This window comes from Manacus candei, unplaced genomic scaffold (assembly GCF_025592945.1).
Source record: "Manacus candei isolate 608988 ecotype Guabito, Panama unplaced genomic scaffold, ASM2559294v1 h1tg000033l, whole genome shotgun sequence".
Lineage (NCBI taxonomy): Eukaryota > Metazoa > Chordata > Aves > Passeriformes > Pipridae > Manacus > Manacus candei.
The window spans coordinates 4,591,182-4,616,414 of NW_026138081.1; the positions used below are offsets into that span (position 1 = coordinate 4,591,182).

At 40.9% G+C, this 25,233-nt stretch overlaps 1 protein-coding gene and 1 long non-coding RNA gene across 10 annotated transcripts in view; one reads left to right on the forward strand and one right to left on the reverse strand.

Annotated features, from left to right (window-relative positions):
- Positions 1 to 25,233, forward strand: part of RAD51B (RAD51 paralog B) — a 409,186-nt gene that overhangs the window by 356,086 nt on the left and 27,867 nt on the right. The gene's annotated exons all lie outside the window — the stretch shown is intronic.
- LOC127472797 (uncharacterized) lies at positions 20,020 to 24,545 on the reverse strand. The gene is made up of 4 exons (XR_007905171.1): positions 24,293 to 24,545; positions 23,012 to 23,212; positions 21,778 to 21,895; positions 20,020 to 20,192 (listed from the first exon to the last, which is right to left on the reverse strand). It is a non-coding gene; the product is annotated as an uncharacterized LOC127472797 (long non-coding RNA).

Sequence of the window (25,233 nt, forward strand, 5' to 3'; positions counted from 1 at the left end):
TATGGGAGAGATTAAAGGACTGGCAGAGATGTGGATATTGCAGCAGTATGTGAGCTGGCTCTGACCTGTGGGGGAGAAATGTGGGCCAAGAACAAACCAGCAAGAGCTATGAATGAATGAAGTGTGGCAGAACTGTGCAAACAGTGTTTTTGTGGAAAGAATTTTGTCTGTTCTGTGCATATTTCTACTATGTCCGTCAGCTTGCATAGAACTGTCCCCACTGAATTATCACCTTTTGCATGACTCCAGCATGTTCCTGCAGCCAGTCCAGTTTGGGATCTGCTTCTCTGTGTAGTGGAAGAGTGCAGTCTCTTCTGGTCTCTTTAATGTGGGAAGCAGCTAAATATAATTGTCTTTGAAGCAGGAAATGAAAAGTTAAGGTATATGCCAGCCTATAACAGCCATAAGCCTACCCTCTTTGAGCAATGCCTCAGCATGCTGGTAACACACACTAGCACAATCGCTCTCACCACTGCTACAAAAGGGTGTCACAGGAGCCCTGCAGGAGGCTAACACCATTTCTTTGCTGAAGCCTTGGTTACATAAGGGAATTGAGCAGCATCACTGTTCCACAAGTACTGCCACCTCATTAGCAGTATTTCACCATATCTCTGCTGTTCAGTCTCTGTTCAAAAGGAGACTACATGTAGGTGTTGGGAGACCTCCACTCAGACGCTTAGTTTGCTCCACATAAACCATTCCAACCATTTCCAGCTTGGTAGATGTTACCAGCCATGGCCTCTCACCCTACAAAATCCTTCCAAAACATGGTTTGGCAGCTCAACTCTGGGATCCAAGAGACATATAGCATCACAGAAATGTTAGTTAAGGAGGGACCTCTGGAAGTCTCTAGGCCAATATCCTGCTCAAACAGAATTGTTGCCAGCACTTAACAAGTCAGCTGTGACTTTGTCTAGCCAAGTAATGAAAAAAAGCATGCGAGGATGGAGATTGCACAGCCTCTCTGAGTAATCCGTTCCAGTTCTGTACTTCTCATTCAGTGAAAAGTTTTTTTCTAATGTTCAGTGCAAACACAATAGGAGATCCTCCGTGCTTATATTGACATATCTGAAAGACCCAGAAGTGGAATGAGACATAGCTAATCCTATGAAGTTCATATCCATCTTCCGCCAGCACAACTCTGCCATGTTGCTTCTGTTGTCATTACAGAAATGTGTCGCATAGCAAACAGAGCTGTGTCACAGGCAACTAAAAACTGGACCTGAAAGCTGATGAACAGTATCCAGATAGTAGGTTGTTCACTTGGACATTTTTTGAGTCTATTGATGGTAGAGTCGCATTATTCAAAAGACCCGGTACAGAACCAAGGATGACCTGTGTAACACTGACCACAGGCTCTTCTCTGGTCATTCTACCTTAAGCATAATGCCTTAGACATGACCTAGGGAATTCCCACAAAGTGGGATTTGAAGATGTTAAGAAATGGAGAATATGAGAGTACTTTGGCATTGCACTACTTTAACTTGCCAGCAGACTTTCTGAGGAGCCAGATGCAGTGTTGGAATGGAACAGAACTCATATTGCTTGTGGCACCTTAGTTTGGAATTTTATGGCTTTGGGAGGAAGGTGTTAAGCTTCAGCAACTCCTCACAGTACAGAATGGCACAAAGCAGCACAGCATAGCCCTAGAGTGTGTCTACTACTAAAGCTTTGCAGTATCTAATACAAAAACAAGCAGTGAGTCTTTTTCATTCCTCTGATTGCATGTGCAGACATTGAAGTCACTCCTGTGCTGTCTTTATGTGTGCAGGAAGCTTTGCTGGAATTTCAAAATTATATCCCTTGCAGCTCTAGTTTCTTACTAGAAAGAAAGATTATCTTGAGAGATGATAGTAACAACTGAAAGTGGTTTTACCTTCTTGTCACCTGTCCCACTCCACTGTTAGACACTATAAACTGTTGCTGTGAAATTTTTTGATGAATGAATCAGTTGCTTCTTTATTTACTAAACTAAGAGTCCTCGCTTTAATTTTTTTATCAGAAAGTTTCCCTCTTCTGTACTCTTAGAAATAAAATCACTTTCTTTTCATGTCCAGAACTTCTGAAGAAACAACTTCAAAAATGTTTTCAAGATGATCCCTGGTTGAATCATCAAAATCACTTCCTGCTTCACCCTCCACTCTCCCTGCAGTTCTCTCAGTCACATACCTGACCTGAACCTAATTAGTTTGTGAGAGCGAGAAAGTTTGCCGCCCGCGGTGTGGCTGTGGGCCAGGCAATCAGAGTTCTCTGTGCCTGGTACTGTAATTGTTGTGAAATCTTGCTTGGAGGTTATTCTGTTGTTTGGGAATTTTTTTTCAAGAAATGTCCTGGAAATGTGCAGGAGCACATGTAGGAGCTCAGAGAGTTGACTCTTTATAGGCCATGGTACCAGAAAGATCTCCATGTTCTTAACATTGCTGAGAACCAAAGTGGATCAAGAGCACTTTCATTTCAAAGAATATTTAAAAAGAAAACCTTAACACATTTTGTCCTGCTTTTACAAAAGTCTGTAGCATTTTGTATGGTCTGTTTATGACTCTTGTCACACAGCAGAGCCTTTATTATGTCCTCAGGAATAGTGCTTATGTAGCTAGAACAACAGGACTTGTTACTATGCTTCTCTCTACTGGCATCCATAATGTAATTCCACCAGTTCATCTCAGATTTAGCTAATCTTCCTCTTACAGTATGGAGTTCTCAACTTTGCTAATCATGTAACCAGGTACAGTATACTTGTTCCCCCAGTCCTTGTGCTCTATCAAGCTGGTACCCAATCTACATACTCTCCTGAATCTGTTGGTGCCTAGTCCTAAATATTTGCCAGAATTTCCATACAATTTACCCTGCCAGACTGTCAAATCTTTCCTCAGGCAGCCCTTTACCTGACACTCTAAAAGTACCCCATGAATTTCACAATTACTTGTACTGCCTACTGTTTGGAAGTTCTGCTTTGGAAGTTGAATCTTTAAGGAACAGAAGCTGCAAACAGCTTTTTGTAAGTCGTCCCCATATGTTTTTAACAAAGTAGATAGAGTACAGTTCTACATCCATTCCAGCTAACCTAAATCAGAGCTCCTATTGCCTAGCTATGCTCCAGTGTTTCCTCAACAAAAACAATGTTTTGTATCTGGCCCTGGAATAGCACAGATCAGGGAGCTAAACTGTATGAAAGTTAACACTACAAAAAAACAAGTTTTGACCATCCCCTCGAATAATTATTGCAAGGCTGGATGAGCATCAGTGCAGGTACAAGAAAGGAGATGGAGGACTGTGGTCAGGGGCTGTAGGAGGCAGAGCTGATGCAGCCACAGTTTAGGTCAGATTATACTGTTGTGGAATCACAGCCTTTCTCACTGGTTTTCATCCTTGTCTGTTCTCAATCTAAGAAGCACTAAAAGTGGATCAAGATTTGGTTGTAGGGAAGTAATCAGATTATTTGATTTTTGGATAAGGAATCTCAAACACAACCAGAATTAGAGATTATACTTATGAGGTGCGTGTATGCCATGATTGAATTTTCAACATTAAGAGTTCATTGCTGATCTGAGTCTTTAATCCAGTCTACTAGTAAAATTAAAATCCAGAAGAAATTAACATAATTCCTAGGAAGCCAGTGGGAGTTATTTGTTGAGTTGAATGTAGCCCTAAGAGTTTTCTGAACTTTAGGAAAACTAGCAAATAGTTTTTGTTGTATTTGGTTGGATCCTAGTTCTGTTGTCAGCACACAAGTGTGTGAATAATTAACATTAAAACTACTGTATCAGTGATTTTATTCCAATTCTCCATGGATCCATCAGTCAGTCCACTGACTTCTAAGCAGTCTGCAAAAGATAAATGAAAACAGCAAAAACAGTGTCAAGAGACTAAAATTCACAACATGGTGGCCAGGCACTTCTTTGGAAAATGCCCCCTCTTCCAGGTTATTTCTGCAAATGAGAGACCTAAACAGCAGGGAAGAAATTATCAGTTGCAGATCACTATCTGATGTCCAACCTCAGGCTGTTAGGGATGTATGGGAATCAATCCCATCTGATAGCAATTTAGGCACTGTTATAAATGAGTTGTTTCTGTAAAGGTCCTTGAGAATGGATGACTGCATCACAAAAAACAGCTTTACATTTAGGATTAAATGGATTGATGATGTTAATCCCAACAGAAAAAGAAGAAGAGGAAAACTGTAATTGGAGCTGAGCAATCCTCTCAGCTCTGGAAATTGATCCATTGGTTGTGAGAATGGTAGGAGAGGTTTGAACTGGTCTTGAGCTTTCTGTATAAATAGTACTCAACTTTTTATCAACATTTAGTTTTGTTTAAAAATGAAGGTTGCAAAAGTTAAGTTGCATTAAAAGGTCTCCAGTTCTAGAAATGTGCTCTTACCTTTTCTCTTTGGAAATACTTGTTTATCCAGAATAAAAAAATTCATGGACAAATTCTGCCTTCAAGATCTGTGAGTCTGATCAGTGTTTTAAAACCCCTGCAAGGAATGGCTTTGTTTTTCTCCAGAAGTCCAAGAATAAGCTGGTTTTGCTATTTTTAATCTATCAGGAAATATGCAAAGAAGAGAGTTTAATTGCAAACAGACCAAACCTTATATAGGAAATGGGTATGTCCCTCAGGGGCACCTAAAAAGTGAATGTCTGAAATTAAATTCATATTCTCTTCTCCCTTGCTCCCTGAAGCACGTACTCTTGGAATGAAAGGGAAGGCTTTAGGCTAGCAACATATCCCAGTAGTTTCTATCCATTATAACACTCTGGCTATCCTAATATTCAATTAGCAGATGTTTCCCAGCATGTATGAGCTCAAGGTGACTAGTTGTATGTCTTCATAATGAAACCATTAAAGAGAACAGAGAAAAATTAGAAAAATAGTGGCTCCATTTCTAGGACCATAATTTGGTTACCAGAGAAAAATAAAGCAGGAGTATTGTGATTCCAAATTTCACCCACACTTTTCTCAAGAAAGGGCTACCACACCCAGCCAGCAAACAACAGTAAAGTCTCACTTCATGAACACAGTTCCCATCACCTGCCCAGTGGTTCTGAAATCAGGGTTATCTTTTTCTCAGCTTCCAAATATTACATTCTGTAATGGGTAACGTATAAGGTTCTAAGGTGCAAATAGCTTCACTAAAAATTTCCCTATCCATGGAAAAAAGGGAACAACATTTTTTTTGTGTAGACACAGCAGCAAACTCTGACTGCAGTGCCATTTTAGTGCTAGCTCTTCCCCTAGAAATTGCGTGACCATTTAGCACATCACATGTGTATCTGTATGTGCCCTACAGTGCATTGTGGAGCTTGGATAAAACACTACCCAAATCTGTGTGTTCTTTAAAGTCTGGAAGCAAGCCCATCCTAAAACTTCTCAGATAGTCCTGTGTGGTGCCTACTTCCTTCAGTGCAGAAAACTTTGTGATGCCCCATGTCTCTGCTGTACTCTCTGGGCCACAGTGTCTCATGAATCTGAATCCTAGTCTCCATGTTCTGTGGTCTTATAGCTGAAACTGTCTAGGTAAAATCCAAAATGCTGAGTGGCCTACCGACAAGAGTGCACACAGGGGTCCCAAGAGCTGTAGATTTATTGCTTGTAAACCAAAAATCATCTTGAAAAAAGAAGAGATAAAAATAGATGAGGAGCTTGGGGACTGGAAAGGCAGCCAGTGGAGATTAGATACACTGCTGGTTGACTCATCCAGCATGTTTTATTGTAGCACAGTTCCAATAACAACTGTATTATTTCAGCTTTTGTACACTGAGCAGACATTTGTTTTGCATCGAAGCTTTTTCACATAAATGTGCTCCATTTTTCATTTCTTCTTGTATTTCCCAGCATTTTGACTGGCAGTGGGAGAGTTGGTGGCTCCAAAGAGTAGTGGCCAACTTCTCAGCTGGTATAAATCAGCAACACCCCCTGGTATTTAATGGAGCTATGCAGCTTTGTACAAGTTGAATCTGTACCAACTGTTCTTTTAAAACATGTCCCACCTTATAAAGAGCTGTGCTTTCTTCACTAGTGGATTCTGAAATTAATGAGTATTGGACCAGCTGCCTCACACAGAGTGTGCAGCGCACATCTTGGCGGGATCTGCATCCTAATGTGTGGCTTTGTTCAATTGAAGGGACTTCTTTGCAAGGGCCACCAGTGAAGAACAGCCTGTTGTGTCCTCTCTGCTGGTCCTGGGCTGTGATCTGCTGCCTTGCAGAAGACGGGCACACAGCCCATCCACTGCCCGCAAGCTCGGTGTCTCGCAGTGCTTTTAGCCCCTTCCTTACTGCGATTCGTTAAAACCCTTCTGGCCTGCATGTAAGTGGCTATGAGGAACAGTTAAAGTGAAAATAGGGGGAATGTGTGTCAGGCTTTGTTAGTTGTTCACAGCTTGCATTGTGACTTGAAAAGTACTCTCCTGCCAACTTGAGCTCCATTCAGAGGCCCAGGAGTTCTGTCAAAATGGGTTTGGAAATGACCACAGGGAAGGAGGAGATATGATATGAGATCAAGTGGATCTACATGTACAGTGAAGCCTGTGCATTTGTTACAGCATGGTGTTGTTTTGCAGCTCCTAGAGGGTGTGCAAACTGAAGGAACACTTTAGGTTCTGTGCAGCTTTTCAGAAGAGACCATTTAAAGGTGAATTCATGAGGCAGAACCTAGTGATCAGGTGGCCCAGTTCTTACTCAAGTTCCTACATCTCTTATCAGCTGTTGAGCAAGACAGCTTCTGCCAAGTCAACAAGTAAAAACTAGATAGCTCTATATTTTTACTGGGATTTTGCTCTGGTTTTAGTTGAGGTGTTTGTTTGCATGGTGCCTTCATCAGTTTCTCTGCACAAATGATACAAAGTGTTTTGGACAGTGTTGCTGTGCTAAACAGAAAAAATGCCTTTATTCTTTCCATTGTTTTCTTAGCATCATGGATGTGGGAGGGAGAATCTGCCAAAATATGACTTTGTTTCATCAGAATCTGCTCCCTTATAGGAAACTGTATGATAAGAGGCTTTTTCATGGCCAAATTGTGAGTAGTGTGTGTAAATTTTGAGACTGAGGCAGCGATATAACCAAAAAGAAGGTCTAAATTGATCCACAATCCATTTCTGTAAATGCATATGAATAAAGTTACTTTGTAAGTAACAACACAAAAAAAGACTTTTTTTCATAAACTTTTCAGGCTCATGAATTCCTGATGACAGTCATTTACAGGAATAAATGGTAAGGTACCATCAGCTTTGTGTAGGATTGAGATAAATTTGGGTGTGAACAAAATGAAGACCTCTGTAGAGGAAGAGCTAGGAAACAAATGTGTGGGAAAATTGGACTGAGTGAGAAGGCGGCAGGGAAAAGGAAGTCACAGTACAAATTAAAGATTGCAAGTAACAGGGCTGGATGCCAAGAGCCTCAGAAAAAGAAAAAAAAATACTTGATTAGCTAAACTGTTTGCTTTACTATATAAAAGACTGACCTCCTCAGGGAGCCCTGAGCCCTGGCCTCCTGGGAGTCTGAGTACGTGTGAGTGAGCTGCTGCCTTGCTGATGGTAACACAAATGCTCCAGCACCAGTCTTCTGCCTCATGGATTTCCAGGTGCAAATGCTTCATCTGGCAGGAGCTCTGCCCACATCAAGCCGACAGTGTCTTAATGTTTTATCCAGCCTGGCATTATGTATTTTCCTTCTTTTCCAAACCGCTGCAATAATTCCAGTTCCATTAGCTATGTGTGAGCATGTATGTTGAAGTGAACCACTGCCTCTCTGAGTAGCTGTAATGCATGGGCCAAGAGTGGCTTTCAAGGAGAGAGATGAAGGACAGAGCTGGCGTGACAAGCCCATGCCTCCAGCAAATCGCAGAACCCAGTTCTACAGCAGCCAGTGGGGCTCCCCAGCTGTCCACAGCTCCTGGACACAGAGCACTGTCCAATGTACATTGCCCTCATTGTCAGTCCCTGCTCCTCAAGGAATCCTTCAGCCTCAAGTCCTCTGCCCTATACAGGAGGTGCTCTAGCAGAGAGATCCTTACAGCAAACCACCGACCAAACCTGAAACATTCCACCTTAATACAAATGCTCATTAATGTCATCATTAGCATTACCTGCTGCTATTGATGTGGATATTATTTCTTCTCCTAATCCATTCCCAATTCCATCACCAAGTTGAATCATTGCTTCAAAGTGGGAAGTTCAGGAGCTACAGAGCTATTGTGCTTGAGGACCTGCCACTTGTGTGGGTGTGCTTTTCAGCCCTGCTGATACTTTTTGATTGTGAGTTGTTCTGTCCTAGACACACTGTGAAAGAGGAGCTATCACGGACAGCACTGTTGCAAGAGCACAGAGGGGAAAGAGTTATTTATGGAAATGCTTTTATCAGCATTTCCCTCACTTTTACTCGCAAAATTGTTACTTACTGTCTAAATGCCCATCTTCCTCCACTCTAACTGCAAAAGTCAGTTACATGAGGGAGGTTAGCTCATGAAACTACTCTGTACAATTCAATTAAATAATATAAAAACTACAAGAGAAGAGGATCTTTTTAAAAGCAGAGGATGGAAGAATTGCAGGGCTTCTTTGTAATGGAACAAGATCAAAACAACCAATATTTAACATTTATTAAAACTTCTAGAAATGGACATTTCTAAACCCCTCTATTATAGGAGAGTTTTGTAATCCCAATTTTACAGATAGGAAGACAAAGAGGATGTTGTACACACAAGGCCTCTTGAAGGCACGTAGGCATAGAGCTGAGTTCCTGAAACAGAAACGTGTATCTTGTCACAGGACTATACCTCACTTTCAAGAGTTCAGAGTTCTGCTTTTTCTTGCAAATCTGCAATCACATGGGCATATAGTTGCAGGTCTTTTCTATAAACCAAAGCTTCTCATTTACAGATAATCATTTGCTGTGGCAGAGAATGCTCTGTCTGGCCTTCAAAATGCTCGGGGTTGCAGGGTGTGCAAAACATACATGTATTAAATTGCTCTCACCATCCTTGATTGAGTATATTAAGAAAGGTGAGAAATGTCAGGTGGAAGCAGTTAGCAGGGGCCTTGACAGTGAAGTTTCTGAACATGTGAGATTTGCTGTGCTTAAAGGTGTATGCCAGCATCCTCTCTGAGGAAGGAAACAGATTTTAAGCCCAAATGAAATAAAATACCCCAAGCAAGCTTAACTCAGGAAAGTGAGAGCACAACACCAGCAGCAGAGGGGCATCACAAAAAGAGAAAGATACAATATCAACTAGTTTCTGTTCATGGTGCACTGTTTATCCAAGAATCTCCAGAGTCTTCAGAAATGCCAGTGCACTCGCTACACACCTTGTTGCATGGCTGAGTGCTTCTGTCTGCTCATTACAGGTGAAGAAACAAAGGCACGGGAGGCCATGCAGCTCACCTGTAACAACAGTAGCATTACATTTTGGGTGCAGCTACATTGTGCAGTCAGCAGATGCCTAATTTAGACCTCATCTGACATCTAGTTGCAGTAATGCTGCCCAGGCCAAAGACAGTCCAATGCTTTTGATCTCCTAAGTAACACACTGCTTTTAGTCCTTTTTGCAGGATTCAACAAAAGGGGAGAGAAAATCTCCAAATTGTCCCAGAATTTGAAACGGTTTATATATAGGTTGGTTGTTTCTGCTTATGAGGTGGGATATTCAAGAGTCAGGAGAGCATCAGAGTAGAAGATGAAGACAGCCAGGAGCCTGAATGCAAGGTGACCATCATGCAACAGAACACAGTACCTAGGACATGCTACTAGTGGATAAAGTACACCCAAAATTCAAAACCATGTTAATTCCAGTTGTTAACTGGACAGAGAGAAGTGGAACATGAACAGTATCTGAGCACGAGCTGGCTGCACACACGGGAACAATTTCCATCACAAGTATTTTACTTTGCTGGCTTTTCGAACATGTCAGACTGCTGTTGCAGCATAGAGTGAAGGCATTTGGAATTGCAGTGTGATTGGCGTAGCAAAACCACGAAAACAATAATATGAAATAAGAGTTTGTTGCTTAAGTAGAGTGAGTGAAACTGATTCTGTAGTGTTTTCATCTCAAAGTGCAGGAGAAGTTTGTTTATAAATTGATTACTTCCCCATGGCTCAAATGCAGTTGTCTTCATTGTGCATCCAGTGCATCCAGGCTGGCTGTGAAGGATTTGTTTTATTATGCATCTGGTTTCATCCAGCTGTTCATAATAAAATAAGAACTTTGTATCACCTCAAGCAGATTCTCAGACTGGAAAGGGCAGTTATTAATGCCAGAGGTCCTAAAGTCACAGTCTGCCAGGATAAAATTCAGACAACTTGTGCTGATAGGCAGTTGCAAATAGTTACAACCAGCATCACATAAACTGTGCTCAGTGGATCCTGAGGACTGGGCAGTGTTGCTTACATCTCTGGAACTGGAACATCACAGCTACAGTTGTCAGGGAAGCTGGTTATGCTATTCTAAGTTGTTTGTGCCTTGACTGTTTCTTTACTCGTCTTTAAAACCCCCATGATTCCGATAACACCCTTGAAGATGTTAGGGAATTGAAAGACTGCAAGAATGAAAATCGTTTGTGTTTTTGTTTTTTGGGTTTTTTGTTAAGCAAAATGTCAGTGATTGACTGACTTCACGTGTTCCATGTTGATACCTGGATATAACAGACCTAAACTAGATCACAACCTAATGCCACACTTTTTCTGATTAGTAACCAATTTGTTTTGGCACTACTTCCTATCAACTCATTGATTAGGAATAATGGAACTAGATTGGTAGAGCTAAATCTTATTTTCCTCTGCCTGTTTAGTTGTACTATCTTATAGTAAGATTACTTCAGGGAAGTACAAATGGGAATCAGGAGAGTTTATATAATTTTTCCTAACCAGGATGCATTAGTCATACTTCACCTGAAGTCAGCAACAAAGCTGAGAATATTCTCAGTGACAGACACATATACTTCCAACAGGGTTTTATTCCCATCGCAAGCAAAAATTTTTAAGGAAATCATCACATACAAAGTCTAGCTCTGGACTTTGCATCATTGGTTTTTCATCAAATGCTCTAGGGATTAAGTTTGAACCTGCCAATTCCCTCCCAATCTGCAAATCATCAATTTATAACTGAAAAAAATAAATCCTGTATTCATAGTAGAGGGGGCTTTGCCAGGCCATTTTGGCAATCGCAGTAAGTGGGTTCTGGTCAGTTTTCTGAAACAGTCTTCTCATTAAAAAAAAAAAAGACAGGAAACTTTTTACATTCATGGACAAGTGCCAAATCCTTCCTCTCTATCCAAATGTATGGACACTCAGCTTTTCTTAGCGTTCATTGCACAGAGATTACTGATCTCCAGTTTTGACCATATAGCTGCAAGAGGGTTAGGCTAGTTCCCTTCTGGAGACAGCTCTGTTTCATGTAGTTTTAATATACTTCGGGGCTGCATCCCCTTTATCCTTCACTCTCTGGAATTGTTAAACTTTTTAGTCAAAGCCTACTGCCAGTCTTGTTACAGCAGTACCCTGATGTTCTCAGGTCACGCGGCCAGGTTACACACACAGCTCCTATTCCAATGAATCCTTGTGATCACCACTTCTGCACCCAGCCTAGCTTCTCTCTAACTTTATTCTATAGCTTGTCCAGGATTTCAGAGCTGTTTTGAGAAATTAACATTTTTTTCTGTCTAACCCAGCTCAGTTTCTTTTCAGGACAGATCTGAATGTGTTATTCTGTTATTTCTGTTATTTCTTTCTGCTGATCTATGTAAATGCTGAAAACTTGGTACATCATCAAACATCTGCAGTATTTTTGGAGAAATGTCTCAAGTTTGGTGAAGCAATCCAAATCACCAGAACTGTGATTCTCAATTTGCACAAAATGCGTGCTTTGTTTTTTAAGGGATTCTGCCAGACCCTTGACACATGAAGCGTAAGAAAATATTTGGCATCAGCCACTTCCCCAGAGATTTTTCCTCATGTAGGTAGTGGAAAATGATCCCTCTCTACACATGTATTCAATTCTTTTAGGTCTGTTCATAAGCAAAGGTTTAATCTCTTTTTTTAGCATATCCATTCTGATGGTTCCTCTGTGCAGTTTATAGTAATGAATATGCTCACTTCCTTTTTTAGTCTCTGCTACAGGGCACAGGAAACCATGCCAGTGTTGTAGATTGCAGAGCAGCCCTCAAACTCCTTTTCAATTACTTGATACCTCAGCTTTCCAAAGAGAAGGGCCTTAGAGAAGGCTGAAGAATGGCTCCCACTTCTCATACATCGTGTTTTTTGAGGCTGTTTTGTACCTGTCTGTCTGAGTTTTAACCTCCTTGCAGAAATAAACCCACCACTATTAGTCCAAAGTTTCACCTGTTTCCTCTGTGGCACAGCTGGTGCTGGCACTGCTGCTGGCAGCACACAGGCTCCTGTGCCAGTGCCCACCCTCAGGCCAGTAAATGTCATGTTTTCTTTATCAAAACTATGGGAGCACTTCACAGCTCAGACACCTCCCTTAGCCCGGTGTGCCCCTCCACAGGGCTCAGGACCACTGTCCTTCAGGGTATACATCTCCAAAGGATGACAGGACCCTGCTTGCATAGACACTCTATCCAACCATATGCCCAGCACTGTCCATTACTGAAACTCAGGATTTCTTTGCACTGAATTACAGGGTTAAGGGCCTGCTAAGAAGCTTGGATGCACAGTTCCTCTTCCCTTCCAGTTCAGGGGAGGTTCAGGTCCTAGCCTATCTGCCATTACCTGGGAAGCTCAGCAAAGCAGACTTACAAACCAGGCCAAATGCAAACAAATTTAAAACTCCATGGCCCCTTACTAATGGGACTATACGGTGTCAAATCTCAATAGCTCACACTTAACAGCCATGTCATTATGGAGGATGGGCACACAACTGCTGTTAAAAAGAGAGAGCTCGAGGAAAAATAATAAAAAAAAGACAAAATGCCAAAGGCTTAGGAGACCCCTGGTTTCCTTAATAGAATTAGAACTTCCTTTATGAATTCCAGGGTTAAATGCTGTAAATGTGATTCTCATACTCCCTCCCCTCACCAAAGAAGAAAGATCTGCTAGACACATGTTCGTAGCAGAGAGGGGGAAGATATGACGTGACTCAAGAGCCTGGAAGGCTAAGAGGAGTAGATGGGGGAGAGCTCTGCAGCCCTTGATCTTTGTAAGATTTACTGCCTTTGCCTCTTGCAAAGATTTTTTTTTTCCTGGAAAATTCTAGCTTCTAACAATTTAAAAAAAAAAAAAATTTGGCTGGGGCAATAAACAAGATCTTTGAAGGGGGAAGGAAGCCAAGAGAAAGTCAGGCCCATTAGTCACACAGCTGCATTTCCTGTCACAAAGGACCCCAGCTGAGTAATCACTCAAAATATGCTTGTTATTTTTTCCTATTTTATTTCAACTTTTAGTCTGCCAATATCTACTGTAAGAAAAAATTAAGACAAGAAAAAGAAAAAGTCTTTTAGCTTTGAAGGGGAAAACAATGTAGAGTCAGACACTGATTTACATTCTTTCTCCTTTTCTTTAATTTTCATAGCCTGAAAACACTTCAGTCATATGAGAGGAATGCTGGTAGGGTACAGTGGATCTGAGACAGTCCTGGTATTTTCAGGGCATATAATTTCATCAGCAGTGTGGGTGTCAAAGTTCCTAGGCTACATTTTCAGCTGCTATCATTAATTTATTGTACAACCTTGATGAGTCGTGCGTTCATTTATCTGTAATTTATTATGAAAAGTAAAGATGATAATAGCTTCTGCACAATTGTTTTGTCAGGCTTCATTAATGGTGCTTATAAGTAATGTTGGGTCTTCTGATGAAAGTTTTTTAGAAGTAGTTTTCTAAAGGAAAATACAGTCAAGACTAAAAAGAAATAAAATTTAAAGCAGAACATTCCTATTACTAGATTCTAAAAGAACTTACGTAAAAAGACATGAAAATAGGAACAAGTGTATGAAATAGAAGGAAGAAAATCTTGGTGATGCTCTCTTTTGAGACACTCAGAGGAAGAAAAATACAGCACACCTGTAATAGGGGACAACCCCCTTCATAATGTTGAAAGAGATTGACTGTATCAGCTCCTCCTGCCTGCTTCTAGATCCTGGATTATAAGGTGCTGGCTCTGGTCAATCTGGTACTAACTTCAAAAAGAAGCCACAGATACATGACGAAAGTAAAGCTGAAAAACCTCTGCTTTCCCAGATTGCTGCAAAGAAAATACCTCTTTCATCAACAAGCACAACTCCAAAATATGAAACTCTGCCTTTTATTTACTCAAAAGTAATGAGTATGGTGACCAGGCCACCTATAAAGAAGGGCCATAAGCATGCTTCAAGGCACATAACAGTTTGTAACTTACATTCCTGACTGGGGTACCTGAGTATATGGCTGTGTGAAAATGATTGCAAAGGGATTACAAATATCTGTTTGGATTGCTGTCTAAGCAGACAGTAGATGATTGTAGTTTATGCTACCTAATAACATTACTTCAAATACTACACAGAAAATGAAGCATTCAGCGCTTACATTTGCATGTAAGTAACTGGTAATGTCATATAATTCTCTAATTTGCACACATTTCATACCACAGATGTGCAATGTTTTCAAACCACGATTTATGAGCAGATGTGATCTACACAGCAATATAAATCATAGCTTCCTAATGCTAGTTAAAGGGTGTAAACTCAAACAAGTGTGAGATTTACACCAATTTATTTTAAGAGACACTTTGAAAGACTGTGTACATATACTTTTAAAAGCAATTCAGAATGATTGTTTATGCATATTTACACTGAATGGAAAAGTAAGAATCTTCTGAGTCTTGACTCAAATGTAAAAAACCTGCTCTAGATTACCTTTATAAATGATGTTCAGCCTTTATCTTTCCAAATGGCAGGTGAGGCAAGCTGTGCTCCTCAATGGGCACACAAGAGTATACTCCCTGGTTTGTGGTCAGAGCTAGCACTAGGTCATAGGGGCTGTCTGCTACTCTCACACAATATGACTTTCACTGCTGCATGTGCCAGTCTACTGGATCCCCACATCATTTCACATTCTATGCGATAGCAATAGTTTTTTATGTCCCTAAAACTGTCTCTGCCACAATGATAAAGGCCGTTTCCAATGATTATTGATACCTATACAGATTTGAAATCATATACTGGTATGTATGAATGAATGGAAATTATTTGTTTGCAAGAGTAGCATAAACTTTGTACATTTCCTTTTATGAGTGCCACCAGATTTGATAGTATTTCCTATACTAGTGTTGTAGGGATGTATCAGTATAAATCACACCAGCTTCTAATGCATCAGACTGTATAATAAATAATAACCACCTATTGAATGAATTATACTGGTAATATATACTGGGCACCAACTAATATTTTTCTAATTATCTACCTACCTGGTTATCCTAGGAATTCGTATGGCTCTGTAGCCATGGTATTTGAGTATCCTCAAACCTCTGAACCTCTGATGTACCTGTTATCTCCATGCAGGTCTGATGCATATTAGTACAATTATTCCTGTATAGGTATGTCACTAAAGTCCTAAGATGAATAACTAAGAATAACCTCAGAAGTCTATGACCTCTTGATTCATTTGCTGGCTGTGAAGAATTACTCTCTCTCTTGCATAGATAGGAAGCTGAGTCATAAAAAACTAAATTTACGTGCCCATAAACACATAGATAGCAACAGAGACAGAATCAGAACTGATGGTGTACAGATCCTCAGTCCCTGTCTGGTTGCATTAAGTTTCTGTCTCCTGTCTTCAGTGATCATACTTGGTAAAATAGCTAGCAGTTGTTGCTCTTCACAGTGCAATGCTTCTGTGATGTGTGTGAAGTGGACTTGGCAAATCACTGTTTATCAAAAAGTTAAATTAATTGGCTAATAAGGCAGTTGCTTAGTACATTGACAACTGAATTTATCAGCCCTCCTACTAAACTGCTGCATGAATCTGTGCAATTACTTCACATGCTGCCATTTTTCTAATTTAATATAGGGATAATAACACACTTGGACATCCAGGCATAAAAATCACCGTACAATGCTGTTCTGCTTCTCATTTAAGACAATTCAATGAGAAAAGGAAAGGAACAGGGAAAATAATACATTTTTCTATTTAGTTTAATGGAGTTTCTGTGGTACAACTCAAAGATCTCACTCTTGAAACAGAAGCGGCTGGTAAGGACATTTCAGTTTTAAGTTTTACGTTGCCAGCAGACGTTACTGCAGGGCTGTCGTGCTAGGCAGGGTGTAGCCTCTGCAGCTGTTGCTTAGGGGTTCTGCACCCCTTGCCAATCAGCACTGGATGGAGTTCTCTGGGTCTGTCTCAGAGCTGGTTTTCCTTTCCGCCAAATACAGTGTAGGACTGTGGAAATGGGTTATATGTAGCAGATGTGTAACTTCACTCTCACAGCAAAACTGACTATGAAAGAGTTAACCCAAGTAATGGCAACACTTCAGTAAAATTGAGGGAGGAGGAACTTGAGTCTCAAGTCTTAATAAAATGCAGGTGTTTTATTGTTAAGTTAAAAATGTCTTAAGACTCCAGCAAGCATTTAAAAATAAGGAAAAAAAATGTGCTATTGAATAAGAAACTTGGAAAGGCAACAACAGGCCATGCAAGGCTTCTATAGAGAATGCAGCAGTCGCTGGCTAAGGCTAAGGGAAAACAAAACATAAATATTAGCTGAACAACACCTCTCCCAACATGCATCTGGCCTCTGAGGTATTACACCTGGGATTAACTTTTGACATTTTCCTTTGCACCATTGTGACTTTGCTGTCTTACCAGCTTCGTACAGAGTATTTATACTCATTTTTCAACCTGTCTTCTTGCTTCCAAGTCTGTTTGGGGTCTCAACAGGGTGACAGGCACTGCATTCACAGCATACAGAAAGGTCTGCTACATTCGCACTTGCTTTTATGTCAGGGATAGGTGGGGGAGGGGGGGGGGGAACCAAACTGGTTTAGAACAAGCTAATAAAAAGAAGTTGTAAAGAAATCACTAATCACTGTTTTCTTCTCTTTCAATTCCCTCTCCTTATCCCAAGAAAGCAGAAAATTTGGGAGAGCATTTGTCAGTAAATTGCACTGTTTAGGTCACAGAGTAGATGGATTGCACTGAACTTTGACCTTTAACTTCAAGCTCCTTATGTATTTGGAGAATAAACATAGTTATGACTTACTAAAGGGAAATGCAACATGAAGAACCAGAGAAGACTGAATGTACTTATGGTTGCCCAAGGCCTAAGATTACTGCATCCCTATGGGCCTTAATTAGTGTCGTGGAGATGGGCTGGGTATTTTTGGGAAGTATGGTGAAAATAGTTAACTAATTGCTCTCCATAAAATCTCAGCCCTGGGAGAAAGTCAGGCATCCCTTTTCCTGGCCTTAGTCTTGGTGATGTAAATCAACTGTCACTACTAGAGGAGAAGGACAGAAATAGTCCATGGAGTACCTGATAGGATGGAAAACAAGAGTAATTTGGGTTTTGGTGCAAGAGTTTCACAACAGCAATATAGTAGGAGACAGAGAAGCAACAGTGAAGACAGTCATTCTGCCAGTCATTTCATTTAGAAGACTGACAGGTGAGATATAAACAGTACTAAGCAAAAAATGTAAATGACAAACAGAAAAGTCTAAGGCAATGAATAAAAATTAAGCTGATGGAGCTGTGGAACTTATAAATCTCAGTACTTGCCAGCTCTCATTTTATATGGAGCAGAGCGCTCAGGGCAGCTTGAGTAAATAATTCAGAAAATGAAACAACAAAAATCAAAACCTGCCATTATCAGAGCAGAAACCCAAAAAAGGCCAGGCTGTGTGCCCTCTTTGCGCCGTTGTTCTGCGTCCTTGCTACAGTCACTGGGCTATCTGAACTGATGGGCTGGAATACAGGCATCAGACAGACATCACAGAGATGAAGGAGGGTGAAATCTAAATCCTTCTTCACACAACCCTCAGAATAAACATTCTTTACTCTCAGCCATCATCAAAACTAAGTGTATTTTTCAGAAGCATTTCCTGAAGATGCAGTGGACTTGCAGACTGTATCTCAAGAGAGGGTCAAAAAGCAGAAATCTTCACTAAGAGTATCTCAAAAATCTGTGTAGAAATCTTTAAGTTGGCCTGAATGTGCTCAGGATCAGGCCCTTGAGGAAAGACATCTCTATCAGCATTTGTTAGCTGCCCCCAATTTTAGATCCTCCCTGGCCTCCTTTCCTCCTTCACTTTGTAGGACTGCTTTTCATCCCACTCCTACTCTTCTTAGCAGTTGCCAGTTCATGTTTCTAATGTCAGCAGTTCTCAATCTTCTCAGATAACCCTATTGTTGTTTGTGCCTTGCTATGTAAGGGAAACAACCCATGCTTTTTCACTGCTGCTCAACCTCCAGCAAATCTAGGCCAGCCCCTGCTCTGCACAGCCTCCACTCGAATCTAGCACATCAGACTGCAAAAACTGGCAATGTCTCTGGTCTCATGTGGGGAATAGCCATGGTCAGTGTTAGAAGCATGGGTTCTTTATTATTCGTCGAACTGGCCTTCATTTTTTCTTTCTAGTCTTACAGTTATATTTTCTGATGTATGTTGTCTCTGGGAGCCACTGAGAAGTAATGGACAGATTTGCAATAAAATATGTACAGCTAGGTCAGAGTGTTTTAAAATTAGTTTATATCAACTCTGAAATAATAGTGATGTCAGTCATTGAAAAACTTAAGAGAAGTACTTTATACTAGTACTAAGCATTAGCAGTAATCACTAGTGTTAGACCTCTTGGTTATCCTTGCAGATACTGATGACTCTTCCATATCCAGAGAAAGAAAGATTCTTCCTCTAAACAGACTCACTACTTTACGTGCTGTAAAATTGTCTTGTATTTGACTCAAAGAACTGACAAATAACCTTTGCATCCTGTTTCTTATTCCTTCATCTTTGCATGATGAAAGTTCCCCTTCCGAATTTCATTTTCCTCATGTATATTTATTTTAAATGCCTGAAATGAAAACAAATTTCTTTGCAGCTTTCTTCTGTACATAAAAAATGTAGTTAACTACTTGGAAAACAAGCAAAGATCCCCATCTAAAATAATAATAATAATAATAGTACTAGTAGTAATAATAATAAGCTAATTTATCGTGGAGGGTGGCACCAAGACTGAGACTCTGTCAATGGCACAGAAAATAAAAAAGATTGATTTCAGAATATTGAAGACCAAAGCCTTTACTTTCATGCTACTCTTCCCTATAGCATTTTAGTGTATTTTAAGAAATGGTTAAGGATATTTTTAGCCTCATTCTCCAGTTTTGTAAGTGGAGTAAAGAAACGTCTCCCCTAATTTATTTTTTATTTCTTCTAGCCTAATCTAAAAGGTTTTAGCATTGTACCTTTCACAGGTGATCTGTAGCTTTTTAATGGGAGTGAAATTCCTGAAGCGTTTACATGCAGAGCAGCAGAACCTGATTGCCTTCATTTCAAGGCTTAGAAATAGACTTAAAGGGCAATGGTGCAGACGCCTCCACCCAAGCCAGGGCTCAGAAGGGATAGGTACAAGTGAGTACAAAACTGTTTGCTTTCCCTTGCTTTACTGTGGGATACTCACAAATATTTAATTAAAGCTATTGTATGCATGCTTAACTTGGAGATATCTGTAGTTCCTTGACGCCGTTACACAGGAGCACCGGAGAAAATACAAGGGAGTCACTGAAGGAAAATACAAATGAATTAGAAAAGCATAGCAACCAAAGAATACATTTCCCATAATACAACAGTCAAAGGTCATGAGATCACAGATGCTCAGTTGCTCATGCATATCATCTATTCTCTCCACTTGCATGCTTGCTCCGAGAGGGCAAAGATTTAATGAGGATGTGGCTAGCTTTAGCAGTTCTCACCCTTCCTCACACCCTGCATCTCAAAGAGCATTGAAAGCCTCTTTGAAGTTGGAATAGACAGACATTGAACTGTCCCAGTGCACACATACAATCTGGGGTTTTCTCATCAGGTACAAAAATACAAGGTGACTGTTTTCTTCCGGCTGTCCTGGATGTGAACAAAGCTGGCGAATCAAAGACTTATTGAATTGAGGAGTGGAAAGGAGTTTCTCCATTGCATCTGTCTTTTCAACCTGCAGTAGCCCTTCTCAGTCTCACCGTTTCTATTAGTCGGTTCATTTTTCCCAGCTCCTTAAGAAGAAATCCTGTTCAGACAAAACAGCACAGTATTTACAGGAAGCTTGGCAAGGTCAAAAAGTGACTGTAAAACTGATCTCTTTTTAAAACACATACAGGATCTACTCCGATGTAGATACTATTAGGACTCAGCAATCTCTGATTTGCTATCTAGGCCTTGAAGGTGGTTTCAGAGTCAGATTTGTTAAACTTGGTGACATTGTAAGTGTTATCACTTGTCATTAGCAGAGCTACCTCAGTTGCTCCAAGTCCCACTTAATCTATGCAGCTCATTACCCACAGCTTCTGACCTACTTAGTCACTTCCTGTCTTTATTTTAACCTTAGAGCCTCTTTTCTATGTTGGCCTGTGACTGCCATTTAATCTTAATCAAACTTCCTTGGACTTCCATTACTGTCAGGTACAGCTTCTCTCACCATAATGCCCACCATTCTGAGTGTAAAAAAACTGATTTACAGCCAACAGTCTGCTGCTTCTCTTATGCTCTATGTTCATCTTTGCTTTGTTTTTCTTCCTGTGTTAGTCACTCCTTCCCTCTTTTCTGACACATTGTGCTATGCATTCTGTTTCCCTCAGTCTGTCAGTGGCTGAGATGCTGCCCTGCACACCTTTACTGGAGAGATCTGTGCCCAGCTACCGTATGCAGATTCAGAAAAAGCTGAAGAAGAAATTGAGTTGGCCACAGGCTGCTACAGAAAGTCAGCTTGTTTAATACGCCCTTGCTTCTGACTAGAAATTATGACCTACTCTGTTCCTTTATGCCTTGCTTAAGAGCTACTTATGCAAAACACAGATGTTTCGTCTACACCTCCCCAACCTAGCGTCTTCCCTGCTACTTCAGGGCAGTTGTTAACTGTACAAAACTGTGAGGTGGGTACCAGCTTAAGAACTTTCCTAGTTCTCACTGGTTCACTCATGCTGCAGTAATATGCCTTTGAAATAGACTTCTTCAACCAGTTTCCCTCCACAACCAGAATCCAATTTAAAGATGTTAATCCAGTACCATGGTGACTTTTGTCTGACAGGGGCACTTCTGAGCTGGTGACGTCTGTTGTTTTTTAAGATTCTTTCACTAGCACAGAGAAGTTCAAAGATGTGGCCCAATGCACTTTGAATGTCAGATACAAAACATTTGATGGCAATGGCATCTCTGTGTAACACATAGGAGAGATTTGTTCAGTCTCCTCCCACATGTATTCTCTCTCCTGACTTTTTTCAGTATACCCAGTTCTGCTATTCTCTCCTCCTCCTAATTCTGTGCTCATCAGCTTTTGGGTTTTGTTGTTATTAACATATGGAGGTTATATGATCCATCACTGAGTGCAGCCTTGTTCTCTTAATAAGCAGAAAATACCATACATTTTGGAAGGAGGAATTAGCTACAGGCTGTTCTCATTAAGACTTTCCTTCAACTTAGCTTAAATTTATTTTTGAACTGCAGTCACTATGCATTGCAAGTTGAAAACAACCACTTGAGCGCTTTCCAGCGAGGCTTTGAAAGGCCCTGATACTAGACATGGAGGAGAGATAAGCAGCACATTGAAGTTGTAGTATCACTTTAGTATCAAGGGCAAGGAGTGAATGGAAACATACCCTCCTTCTGGCACTGCCTGGCTCAGGACGAAGGGAGAGGAACAAACAGAGCAGCTTTGGTTCACAGGCACTGTGGGAGCCAGCAGCCTCTCAGCTGATGACAGATTAGACTCAGGGCCTGGTTAGTGGGAAGACTGTGATTAGACCTCAGCAACATCTGTCTCTAGCAGTAAAAGAATCACTGCTGCAGGCTGCTATTTTGTCAGCAAACTGTAATTATACCAGGAACCTCATTCCTGCTGTTTTTCTCAACAACTTAAGAGAAAAAAAAAATGTGGGTGAGAGTGCAGGGAAGCAGAAACTGTGAAAGGAGCAGGAAGGAGACACCTGTTTATTTTTGTACAGCTCATTCCAATTATTTTCTCAGTTTCTTAGATGTATGAATCACAGTATGAATCACAGACTGGTTTTTCCCAAAGGTCGATGCCAAGGTTTAGCTCTCTGAAGGTGTCCTGTCATTCATCTGAAGCTGATAGCACACATCCTCTCTGTGCACTTATGCCCCATGGCATCTTAGAGGAGTGTGGTGGTGCCTGCAGAAGGTGTCACATCAATCTCTCCCTGGCAGTGTCCCCTCTCTCCTTCCATGGGAGTGGCAGTACAGAGTGCCAGACTCTGATCACAGCTGTTCTCAGGACATTCCCAGGAAGGTATGGCCTGGGCAGAAGTGTAGGATATTGGAGACTGCTCAGGGTGAATTTGAACCTTCCTCCCAAAGGCTCTGTCTAGACTAGGATTTAGGAATTTGAACTTCAAAAATGTTAGGTTGTATATAGTAACTCTCTGTTTTAAAAGATATAGAAAAGGCAGCATAAGTTTGAACTTGCAATAACACCTGGTAAGTTTGGCCAAAATAACAACGTCAGAAAAGATCAGGATTTCTTTGCAAGATTTCTCTGCCAGGAAAAACTTTTTGTTTTTGCAGTTGTAACTACATAGAAGCCAGTTTGCCATTAGTGTTTTCTTTGCTCAGAATATAAGAAATAGATATTTCTCCTCCTCTCCTAGAATTAAAATCTAAGAGCAGAGTTTGCCAATATAGCTTTACCATCCAATACTTAAAATGTAGACAAGGTCAAAATTATTAAACTAGTCTACGTACTTCTTTCTTAACTTTCCTCAGATAATTAATGTGACTGTTTAGTATACTTTGAAGGTAAGAGTGTCTTGTCTACGCTACATAATTTTATATCAATACCATACTCGTCTAGAATAAAGCAGAATTGTTCCTTACCAGCATGTCTGCCCTCCATCCCACAGCACATCTGGCAGCAGAGCCAGGGACGAAAGTGTGGCAGCAGGAACTCGACCCTTGGGTCTGAAGGCACAGGGACGCTGCCTGTTGGCAAGCATAATTCTATTTCCAGAGCCAAGTCTCTGCAGATACTGGTGGGAAAGACACACATCTGGAGTTGTCTAGAATTGGCATAAATTGCTGTGGACAAAGAGGAGAGAAAGGAAGGGTTAGAAGGAAAGTGGAAAGAATGCCTCTTGCACATTCCACTTTCTTTTCCATCTGCTTGTGTGATGTTGCTGTGAGCTATTAAACATCTGCAGTACTCTGTCCCAGAAGGGACTGTGTTTCAGTAGAGATGGAGAATGATCTCTGCAGCTTAGCGCTTTGGGAGTCCCCTTGAATAGAAGGGGCAATAGGAGTAATGTTCCTCTGATTAACTATTATGCTAAATACATATGGGAACCCAACATTTGTGGTAGTAGTCAAGATGCTGTTCTGGCTCCTCAGACCTGAAGCCCCTGACAGGCAGTGGGTACTGCTGGGTGCTTCTGACTCACCCTTGTCAAAGTAGGTGAGTCCCCTCTTGTCTTTCGCCTTCCAAGCAGAACCTCCCAACTCTCCTGAACTGGTTCCAAAATTCAAGGAGAGCAGATTACTCAAGCAAAAGGTGTTTGCAGACTTTGAGACTTTGCAGCCTGGGGAGATAAGGATAGTGAGGGAGGACCAGGAGAAAGCAGAGTAGGTGTACAGTGACTGCCAAGGCCTGTGCAGAAGAGCATTTTTTTTGCATCCATTCAGACGCTCAGCAATTTCCTGCATTTTTCCTGCAATCAGCATGCTCCACCTGCTTTTACTTAACCATTTCCTGTTTATGGCTTCCAAAAACTTTCTGGTGAAGTCACTAATCTGCCATAAGATCAGTCTTCATAGTCCCTTTTGGGCAAGCTTTACTCACTTTTTTTCTCTCTCCTCAGTACACAGACCTTTCAGACTAAGGAGCTGTGTGCTGTGTGTACATGTCTGCATGCATGTGTGTGTGAATGCAGTCAATAGTCGTGTCACGAAACTATGTGCTTCCTCAACATATGCCCTTTTTTAGTTCGAATGCTTGCTGCTTTTTGCAAAGTTGAGCAAAGAAACAAGCAGTAGCACTGAGGGCTGGGGCCCCTTTCTGTAGAACAGAGGGCTCCAGATATTTAGAGGAAGTATTCTTCCCGTTACTTTCAAGCATCTAAGAGCTCTTCCACAAATGAAGAATTTGTTCTCTGGATAACTTACCCAAGCTTCAAGTTATTTCCTAGCTTTGAAAACAGTGACGCAATTTCTTCTAGTCTGCTGTTCAGATTCTCAGATGTGAAAGGCAGTGTGAGGAGCAGGAAGGATCAACCAAAGAAAAATAAATCTCTTCCTTACAGTGTAGATGGCTCCCACAAGTCCCCGTCACACACTTAGTCACATGTCCTGTAGGAATCACTGGAAAAGCCTGCATACTTCAAGTCTGCTCTCCTTAGCCATCCTATAGATAACACTACAGCTGCCACTAAAATAAAATTTATTTGTCACTGCTTTTTCTGTTTTTATTTCTCTTCTGGAGCAGTGAAAATAGATTCTTAAGTGTCCTCTCCGATTCTCATGCTCTTGCACAGTGCTGCAATGTTTGGGTTGTGGTGAACACTGCAGGGGAATGTTCCCTTCTTAAAATAAATCATGGAAACATTTCTGTTGGAATCAGGGCTTGTAGGAGTTTATTTTTGTTTAATAAGAAGAATGTCGGGCCAACTCTGATCTGACACTATATCCCTTTAAAGGGAACAGGCTTCTGATGCATGTCAGCATATATATGTGTGTGTGTGTGTGTGTGTATGCACACACACCAGTATACATACCATTTACACTGGTATAACTGAGCACTGAAATAATCCTATAAGAATGCTGGACGTGCTGGTCCTTTCAGCACACAGATCTGCAAATTCCTTAACTATCTCTACTCATGTTAGTGTACATCAGGTTGCTTACTCTGCTGACTTAGGTGTGGAGGGGGTAGGTCTATAAGCATGCACTGGCACTGCTGCTGAGCCGTTTCACCCTTTGGTAATGAGGTTGATGGGCTCACACTCTCAGATGTTTCTGAATATTTTAACAAAAACACTAACCTCACACTTCCCGTTTTAACTGTAACATAAACATGCACAGGTAGCACTTCTGTATGAGGTAGGAGA